We start from the raw sequence: 9,939 nt of genomic DNA, 5'->3' as shown, positions 1-9,939 counted from the left end.
TTGTTTTCTCGCGCCCAGTAACTATCTGTTATTACTGCATGTCTGACAGGTGTCCAACGGTAACATTTTTTTTAAGAGTATAAGTAAGACAGAGAGAGGATTTTTTTTAATCTTTTATTTCCTTTCATACTTTTTCTCTTTACTTGATTTTAATCTCTTTCTTCTTCTCACGTTGGTTTTTCATACAGACATTTCATCAAACACCTAACAGGCACTCTTAAATCTCAATTTTTTCTCATGGCACCAAAGGATTTAATCATTGATGGAGCTAAATTTGTTCCAAACAACTATGTTGCAATTCTTGATCATGCTGAAGCTCCATCTGAATTGCATTTTGTGCAAGATCTTCTTGCACACCGTGAGATTGGGTATGCATTGACCCAGCCTTCAGTCTTTTCGAGCCAACAAGTTCTGACATTTTGGCGGATTGGGCACTTTGATAATGGTGGTACACATGGCACTCCTAGTATTGTTTTCGAAGTGGGTGATTCTTCATATGCAGTCACTCCTGGTACAATATGTAAGGCTCTACATCTCCCAGAAGGATGTACTTTTTCAATTCCAGAGGAATCAGCTCTTCAGGAGTTAATGGCCAGTTTGGGGTATGAACAGAGTTTGACAAAGCTTGGGTAGTTGAAACGGGCTCATATCAGAAGGGAATGGAGCTTCTTCTTCGACTGCATCACTAAAGATTTTGGGAACAAGTGTTCAAATTTTGATGATATTCCTATAATGAGTCAGCACATCGGGTATGCTATTATCAACCAAACTCATTTTGATTTTGCAACTGCAATAATTGGTTTTATTGGGGATAGGATGACAGAGGATAGGAATGTTGTTTACTTTGCTAGATTCTGTCAACTTATATATACTTTTTGTACTGATGAACCTCAATTAGTCAGTTCTTCAACTCCACCTTTTAAGGTTGCAAAACGCTACTTTAATGACCTGATAAATGCTGACACTAAGAAACCAGTGGTTAGATCTTTACAGATTCCTCAGTCTGTAAAACAGATCTTAGTAAATGCCGATCCTGATATTTATCGATCTGTTTATTCTGATGTCCAACCAACAACAACCTCCCAAACACCACAACAACCATCAGCACCTACCACTCATTCTACTCAACCAACCCTCAGGCAATATATCAAATCCTATCTCTCCACTTCACAAACAGTTCAACCCTCATCCTCAGCACCTACTGTGAAGCCTTCATCTTCCAAACCTAAGAGGACAAAGATTGTTCCTCAAACACCTTAAAAGAGAAGGAGGATTGCTTTGAGAGATGAATCTGACAGTGAGAAACAGGTTCCTTCTTCAGAACCTGTTGTTAAAGAAGCTGAGAAAGTGACTTCTCAGAAGGATTCTAGAATTGGGGGATCTAGGCTTCTCAAGAGGCTTAGAAGAATGACTATTCCTGAAACTCCCAAGGAATCCATATCTACAAAGAGATACAAGAAACATAGGGCAAAAAGGCCAGTTTCAGATGATGAAGAAGCAGCAACTAAGGAAGGAGATCAGGAATCTCTGATCTCACAAGAAAAGGAATTAGCTAAAGTCACTTCTTCTTCATCAACTCCACCTCAGGAAGCTGTTTCTGAAAAGGTCAACACACCATCTGTATCTCCTGTTGATCCAGGCACAAGTGCTGATATTGATGTTCAAAACTTGGTTGTGCCTGAAGTAATTCTCTTAGAAGCTCCGACAACAACTAATCCATCAGCAACACATGTTACTGATGCTGCTCACACTCTAGCATTATCTACTACACCTTCTCTGTATCTAGATGCTGATGATCAGAATATAGGTGAGCATCAGGATATGGTTGTTGATCAGAACTTGGAACCAGATCAGCAATTAGAGGATGCTGAAGCCTCCATTGCTACTCACACTGTTGTTCTATCAGAAGATACTAATTCTGTAAGTTCTGATGCTGCAAATGCTGGAGATACTGGTGATGCTGCTCTACAAGCAGATACTGATGAAGCAGGTCCTTCAGGACATGCCCCTCAACAAACAGTTCTTAAATCTGAACTTGTTAAGAAGTTTGTTACCAGAGAAGCACCAGTGCCTTGGAGTGAAACTCCTGCTGGTCAGGAGTGGACTAAGGAATGGAACTCAATTACTTGTGTTCCATCTGCAAAGAATCTGGCTGAGCAATTGAAAAAAGCTGATGAGATGTTAAATACTGATGATTTCAAAACCCAGCTTAGAGTCGCTGCATTGAGTACTAAACATCTTCAAGGTCTCCATTCAACTACTCATGCAGAGCTACACAAGATTCAGGAAGAATTCATCAAACAAGACCAAGTTTAAAAGATTGATAAGAAAAAGTTCTTCCAACCTACCTTTGACAGGATTGCTTATATTGAGAAGACTCAGGAGAAATAACAAGCTCGGATTGATGATATTCTGAAAAATCAAGCTTCTCAGCAATCTCAACTTACTGAAATCCAAGTCTCAGTGGAATTGTTTGTCTCTCTTCTACTACTTGCTGATGCCAAAAAGGGGGAGAAAGTAATTAAGTCCAAATGCAAGACTGACAAGACACTGAAAGGGAATGATAATGAAAAGGATGATCAAGGAAACCCTGGAATGGGTAGAGGTCATAGTCAAGGTAGAGGTTTCTCATCAAGAAAAGCTGAAATCACAAGTCACAGGACAAGTTCTGATACTGGAAAAAGAATTAGTTCTGCTACTGGTAAAAGGATAAGTTCTGATGAACTTTTAGATCTTGATGAAGAAATGTCAAGACAGTTATTTCTTCAGGAAAATCCAGGAATGGACTTGGAGAGCTTAATGGAAGAAGAAGCCAGACTTAAATCAGAAAAAGTCACATCTAAATCTGAAGCTTCTGGTAAAAAGACACTTCCAAAACTCAAAGACATTGTGATAAAAGAAAGGACAAATACTGAAGCAATATTGGCTAAATCACAACCGCAGATAGATCCAAGATCCAAGGGTAAAGAAAAGGTTGGTGAACCTATCAAGGTTTATGTGCCTCCTGAGAATGAAGAAATCACTGATGAAAAGGATGATCTTGCTCTGACTTCAAGAAAAGTTCTTAAAACAACCTCTGACATGGCTCAAGTTGTTCAGAGTCAAGAGACAGTAAGTTCTGATATTCCAAAGAAGCAAGTAACCTCTGACATAGCTCAAGTTAACTTGATATCAGAAGATAGACCAAAGACACTCCTACCAGGATTCACTAAAGCAAAAGAGACTCAACCTTTGAAGACTGTTGTAAGTGGTTTTGAAGCAAGAGTAGTTACTGTAAAGGAAGCTAGAGATAAAACTGGATTGGGAAGTGCTGATGAAAGAAGAATACAGAACACTACCAATGATCCAACTTCCTTAAGTGAACCAGGTATTGGAGCAACTCCTGAGAGATTGAATCAACTGGAATCTGTACAAATGGTTTACCATATTTACTTGAAAGAACACATCTTGTTGTACTTCATGACAGATGGTAGGGTTTATCATGTAAGGCAAAATGCCATTCTATTGAAGTATTTTGAAGAACTGGAGCATGTACTATTCTTACTTCAAGTGGATGACAGATTGACAGGAAGTGCTGCAAACTGTTTGAAGGATCAGATTCAGAGACATAAAAGACTTTATTCTGTTAAGTTTGACAGCACATATGTTCCAAAGTACATAGATCACAAGGGTGATATAGTTGAAATGAAGCCCAACACTGCTAAGATTATAACTACCTTTCTAGGTTACAGGGCTGCGGAATTCAATCTTGAGTCTGATAAAGCTTACTTGATCAGACTGGATCAGGATATAAGAAAAGCAAAGATTAATGATCTCAGGGCTACAATCTTTCAAATTGGTGAAGATAATGCAGAGCTTAAAGATGCTAAAAGGAGGATGATTGATGAACTTAGATATGCTGAGAGATATTTATTGAAGAACTATCTCAGAACAACTCCTGACATCAGAGAGATCAGAAGATGAAGCCAAGTCAAGATCTACAACTGATTAAATTCTGATATTTGTACAGACTGAAGTTGTTATCAGAAGTTAAATGTTGGTAAAGCTTTAAGGACTGTAAGTTGTAGTTATCTAGTTTAATTCTCATGCATTTGTACTTAATATTTTTGACATCATCAAATATCTGTTAAACTTGTATATTATGCTAATTTACAAGTTGGGGGAGATTGTTAGATATATTTGATAATATCATGGCTAATATGATTTATGTTTAGTTTTCAGATCTTACTTAAATAGGATAAATCAGTACTTACTGGAAGTCAGGACTTAAGGATATCAGTACTTATATTATCAGGAGATAATCATCAGAAGATGGATATCAGAACTTAAGTGCTGAAGGACATTCAGATAAGGACAGTAGCTGATTAAAGGAAAGAAGATCAAGATAAACATAAGAAGAGATATGCATGAAGAAGGAGTTCCGTGAAGAATGGAATACTTGGAAGAAAAGATATCTGATTGATATATTTTAGGAAGCAGAATTATATTCCATATCAATTAGCGATTATCTTGTAACTGTGTAGTATATAAACATAGACATAGGGTTTACACTATAAGTGTTATCATATTCGAAGATATTATTCATTGTAACCCTAGCAGCTCTCGTGATATTTGTTCATCACTGAGAGGTAACAGTTCTATACTGTAACATAGTTTATTGTTTCAATAAAGTTTGTTTTCTGTTACTTGAGATATTAAAGTTCGATTTGATTGTACTTTACACTGTATTCACCCCCTCTACAGTGTGTGTGACCTAACAATGATTTTGTTGACAATGGGCATTACTTCCTAGAGAGATTAATGCCCCCGGAGTTGGGCAGAAAGGAAATCTGAATCCCATATTTCGCAGGGCCGCATCTAGTCGAGAACATAATAAGGATGAGGCTCCTACAAGCTTGAAAACGTTTAAAGAAAAGGAGGTATTTAGACTTGACACACTTTAAACCTGAGGGTTTAATTAAATTGAGCATCCAAAAAGGAAAATGCACTTAGTCAGACGAACTAAGGGAAAAGAAGTTGGGGGCTCGTAGAGGCCACGTTTCATCCGTTTAAAGGCAAGGAGAAGGCACGTATTGTCCAAACAAACGCTCGTAGAGCCATAATTTTATCCGATTAAATGATCAAGGATTACAAGTGGCAAGAGGAGAATGATATTATAAGTTAGAGCCCGGAATAAGCTTCGATTTGATATATTATAAGCTCAAATCGGGAAAGTTAGCAAAAAGTTATGGCTGTTGAAAGGCTTGCACCTCGTAATTGGGGATTCCTGATCCAAGGGGTCAGAATCCTCGTCCAAGAGGTCAGGATTCCTGGTCTAAATTGTGAATCGTTCGACCAGGGGTCAGAAATATAAATTATGAATCGTTCGACCAGGGGTCAGAATCCCAATCCAAGGGGTCAGGATTCCTGATTTAAATTGTGAATCGTTCAACAAGAGGTCAGAATCCTGGTCCAATGGTCAGGATTCCTGATTTAAATTTTGAGTTGTTCGACCAGGATTCTGGCCGAATGATCCTGGTCGAAAATCCCACGACCATGATAAATCAGTCCATAATTCGGTCAGCCTCCTGGTCAAAGGGGGATTTCTAAAAAAAATATTAAATGAAAAATTTTATCCGAGTTGAATTGTATTCGAGATTTTTTAACCCGATTTGGGCTATTATTCAAAAAATTTAATCCGAGTTAATTTTATTCGAGATTTTTTAACCCGGTTTGGGCTATTATTCGGAAAATTTAATCCGAGTTAAATTTTATTCGAGATTTTTAAACCTGGTTTGGGCTATTATTCGGAAAATTTAATTCGAGTTAAATTTTATTTGAGATTTTTAAACCAAGTTTGGGCTATTATTCAGAAAATTTAATCTGAGTTAAATTTTATTGGAGAATTTTTAACCCGGTTTGGGCTATTATTCGGAAAATTTAATCCGAGTTAAATTTTATTCGAGATTTTTTAACCCGGTTTGGGCTGTTATTCGGGAAATTTAATCCGAGTTAATTTTATTCCAGATTTTTTAAACCCGGTTTGGACTATTATTCGGAAAATTTAATCCGACTTATTTTTTTTACAGATTTTTTAACCCGGCGTGGGCTATTATTTCGGAAAATATTTTATTCAAAAGGACTGTAAAAAAAATTTTATCCGGGTTGGACAAACCTGACATGGGGATCATATTATTAAAAATATTGAATAAAATTAATAATATTATTTTCAATAATAATATTAAAAAAGGTTAAAAACACAAACTCAAAAAAAAAAGAAAAAAACCGGTTGACCAGAACCTGGTTGTGGGTCCTGACCGAATCAACATGGTCGAAAAACCCCACGACCAGGTGAATTGGGAAGGTAATTCGACCATGGGTACAAAGTTGGCAAAGTGCAACTTGGTACCCCAAGTTGCATTATCTTTAAAAAATGATCCTGAAGTTTCATAACTTACAAAGTTGACCCTGAAGTTTGAGAATTTACAAATAAATCCTTGAAAATTTATAGAAATTTCTAAAATATTAGGAAAAATTATAAAACATACCCGGAGGTACAGAAACATTCCTAAAATATTAGGAAAAATCACGAAAATTACGAAAAGTTCCAGAACATTATGAAAATTTTCAGAAAATTAAGGAAAATTCCAGAAAATTAAGAAAAATTCCCGGAAAATTAAGAAAAGTTCCCGGAAAATTAAGAAAATTTCCCGTAAAATTAAGAAAATTTCCTAAAATATTAGGAACAAATACGAAAAATACCTGGTGATATAGAAAAACTCCTAAAATATTAGGAAAAATCACGAAAAATACCCGAAGGTACGAAACAATTCCTAAAATATTAGAAAAATCACAAAAAAATATCTGGAGGTGGTGAAAAATTCCTAAATTATTAGGAAAAATCATGAAAAATACTCGGAGGTACGAAAAATTCCTAAAATATTAGGAAAAATCACAAAAATTACCTGGAGGTGGTGAAAAATTTCTAAAATATTAGAAAAAATATGAAAGGTATAGAAAAATTCCTAAAATATTAGGAAAAATTACGGAATATACCCGGAGGTACAGAAAAATTTCTAAAATATTAGGAAAAATCACGAAAAATACCCGGTGGTACAGAAAAATTCCTAAAATATTAGGAAAAATAGGAAAAATACCTGAAGGTACGAAAAAGTTCTTAATAATTTTGGAAAAATACTTGTGAATACGAGATAATCCCCGAAAATTAAGGGAAAAATACCAAAAAATCCTAAAAATAGGAAAATGGTAAGAAAATGAGTATAGAAAATTATGAAAATTCCAGAAAATATAAAAAAGCCTCAGATAAGGTAAATCGTTATAAATGTGTAGGTCGCTCCACACTTTACGCTAAAAATGATACGCCGGATGGGGTTATTGATAACTTAACTTCTACGAAACATCGAATGTGTTTCCTAGAAGTTGGGGGACAAATGATAGGGTATAAAAATAACCCTAATTGCGGAATTAATGTCGTATTAATTAGACATGATTTGTTTAAGGGAAAAAGCCCAATTAATGAGGCCCAAAACCCTAATTATTTATTATTTTCATAATTAATAAAGGGGCTAATTAAACAACCCAATAAATGTGTTCAAATAAGTAAGTACTTCTACAAAAAGTAGCCTCCAAGCAACCTAAATTCAGAAGGAAACTAATTCCTGCTTTCTAGGACTCCAAAGTCCAATCAAAGAAGGAGACTTGCCCACCAAGTCATCTAATTCTACCCTAATTCCTAGACTCTCGACGTCTATATAAAGGGTCTTACCCCTTCAACTTCAGGGGCACATTTTGGACAAGAGCTCCATACGTCACCACCATGTAACCACGTCCCACAGCACAACTCTAAGCATCACAAAGCCGTGAAGGCATCCTACAAGCCACGAGGCCATTACCTGGAACGACGTTTAGACTTAGTCTTTGGAGGACATGAAATTCACTGTGTCCTTGGTGAGCTCTCGCTGCGATAGCCCCGAGGGCAAGCATCACCAAGAACTACGTTTTGGCTTGATCCTCTGCATACGCCAAGGTACGTAGGCATCTTGTGAGGGCAGATTCAAGCCACGAAATACAAGTGCAGCCATTAAAGCTCGAAGCTTATCAAACCCTAAAATTAAATATACGCAATAAATAAATACATATTTTTTATCCACAAATTTCAGCAAATCTGCTGCATCCGATTTAGCAAATCTGCTGCATCCGATTCAGAGTCATATCAAATACGATTCTTATAATAAAAACAAACACAAAACATGTATATATCAGACATATACAGATTATATAATTATCATATGATTATACAACTTTCATTAATATCATATATTCAAAACATATACATATATACGCATATATAAACATAACAACATGTAAAACATACAAAATCGCATACATAACAGTCATGGAATATTGTATACATGTTATCATCATTAAACCAGTAAACACATAAACGAATTAAACACTTTTCGCAAGTAGCTTTGATGTCATTGAAGGGTTTCGAGCACATAAACGCAACGAAAATAATAATTAAAAACGTGAAAATCCAGAATTTTTGAAACCCACCGCAGGATCCATGCGAAAAGCAAATATTTAATTCGTAGATTAGATTGTTTACCTTAAAAAACTTTACAAATTGATTGACTAATGGAGATTCAAAGTTTGTTCAATCACCATGCATCCCACTCTCGCGATTTACGCTCTATCGGTATCCACACGAATGCTTGAACGCAAGGATTGGATGTGTACTAGCACAAAGTCGTTTCTTCTTCCTCTCTCCGTTTTTGTTTGTGTAACCTCAATTTCTAATGTGAAGTTTAAAAAAAAAAAATTATTCAAAAGTAATTTTTGATTGGATCGGGAATCCTATTTTGTATTCAGTATGGATAAAAGATCTTCCTATGTTATACTATTCAATTCGCGACGACGAATTTATTTGATAGCTCAGATATTGTTATTCATGATATTGATCCGATTCAAGATCATTGAGAGATAATTCAATCATTCCATCTTCTCTCTTGGTGGCTAGGGTTTTAGTAAAAGTCCTTTTTTTTAAATCAGCCACACAAGAGATATTATATAGAGAGTAGAAAATAATTACATCTCTTAACTAATTAGGAGTTATTATTAATTCGAAATTTCTATTTATATAATAATTAAGTCACACTTAATTATTTAACAACTGAATTTCATAATTGATATTAGTAAATTCGAATATCATTATTTATCTAATTAATTAAGTCATACTTAATTAATATTATAAATAATTCAAACTACTTTAATTTAATTTAAATCCAATTTAAATTAAATAATCCTTCAATTATTCTTTGTGTGTGACCCTATAGGTTATTATTACGTTGGCAACAAATTTTAAATCTAATTTAAAATCATAAACAATGAGCGGCATTTAGTAATACATCATTGGTACCCAAATAATAATAATTAAATCGGTGATCGATTAAACCTTTCGTGAATAATGTACACTGTGATATAATCTCTTTAACCAAATATTATAGATTAAACTAGAGGCATGTAATGTGTCATCCTCATCATAGTTTAATCCAAGTTTACTTGATCAATGAGTAGACTATCATATCAAATCAACATTTGAGCGTGGCCACGCATTTCATAACCTAGCTCACACAAGAGACCAACAATATCACTCCTAAAATAGGAGGGTTAAATCCCATCTAGATCATTCATATTTCTCATACGATTCATAATATACCCAATGTCCACTTTTATCATTACCCGGTCAAGGATAACTTTTAATGGAATCAGTGTATAATAATTCTCGTATAGAAATATAATGACTTCAAGTATAAGGACCATTACATCATTATCACTATGAGAATTAATTATGACACAACAGACATGTAGAATCTCATATCGGGTCTGTCCAGCACCATGTACATTTATATATGCCTGTGTTTTTTACTTTAGTATCAC

The sequence above is a fragment of the Apium graveolens genome, chromosome 4 (genome assembly GCF_009905375.1).
Source record: "Apium graveolens cultivar Ventura chromosome 4, ASM990537v1, whole genome shotgun sequence".
In the NCBI taxonomy this organism is placed as follows: domain Eukaryota; kingdom Viridiplantae; phylum Streptophyta; class Magnoliopsida; order Apiales; family Apiaceae; genus Apium; species Apium graveolens.
The sequence above is the reverse complement of the archived record's forward strand: the minus strand, read 5'-3'. Positions refer to the sequence as shown.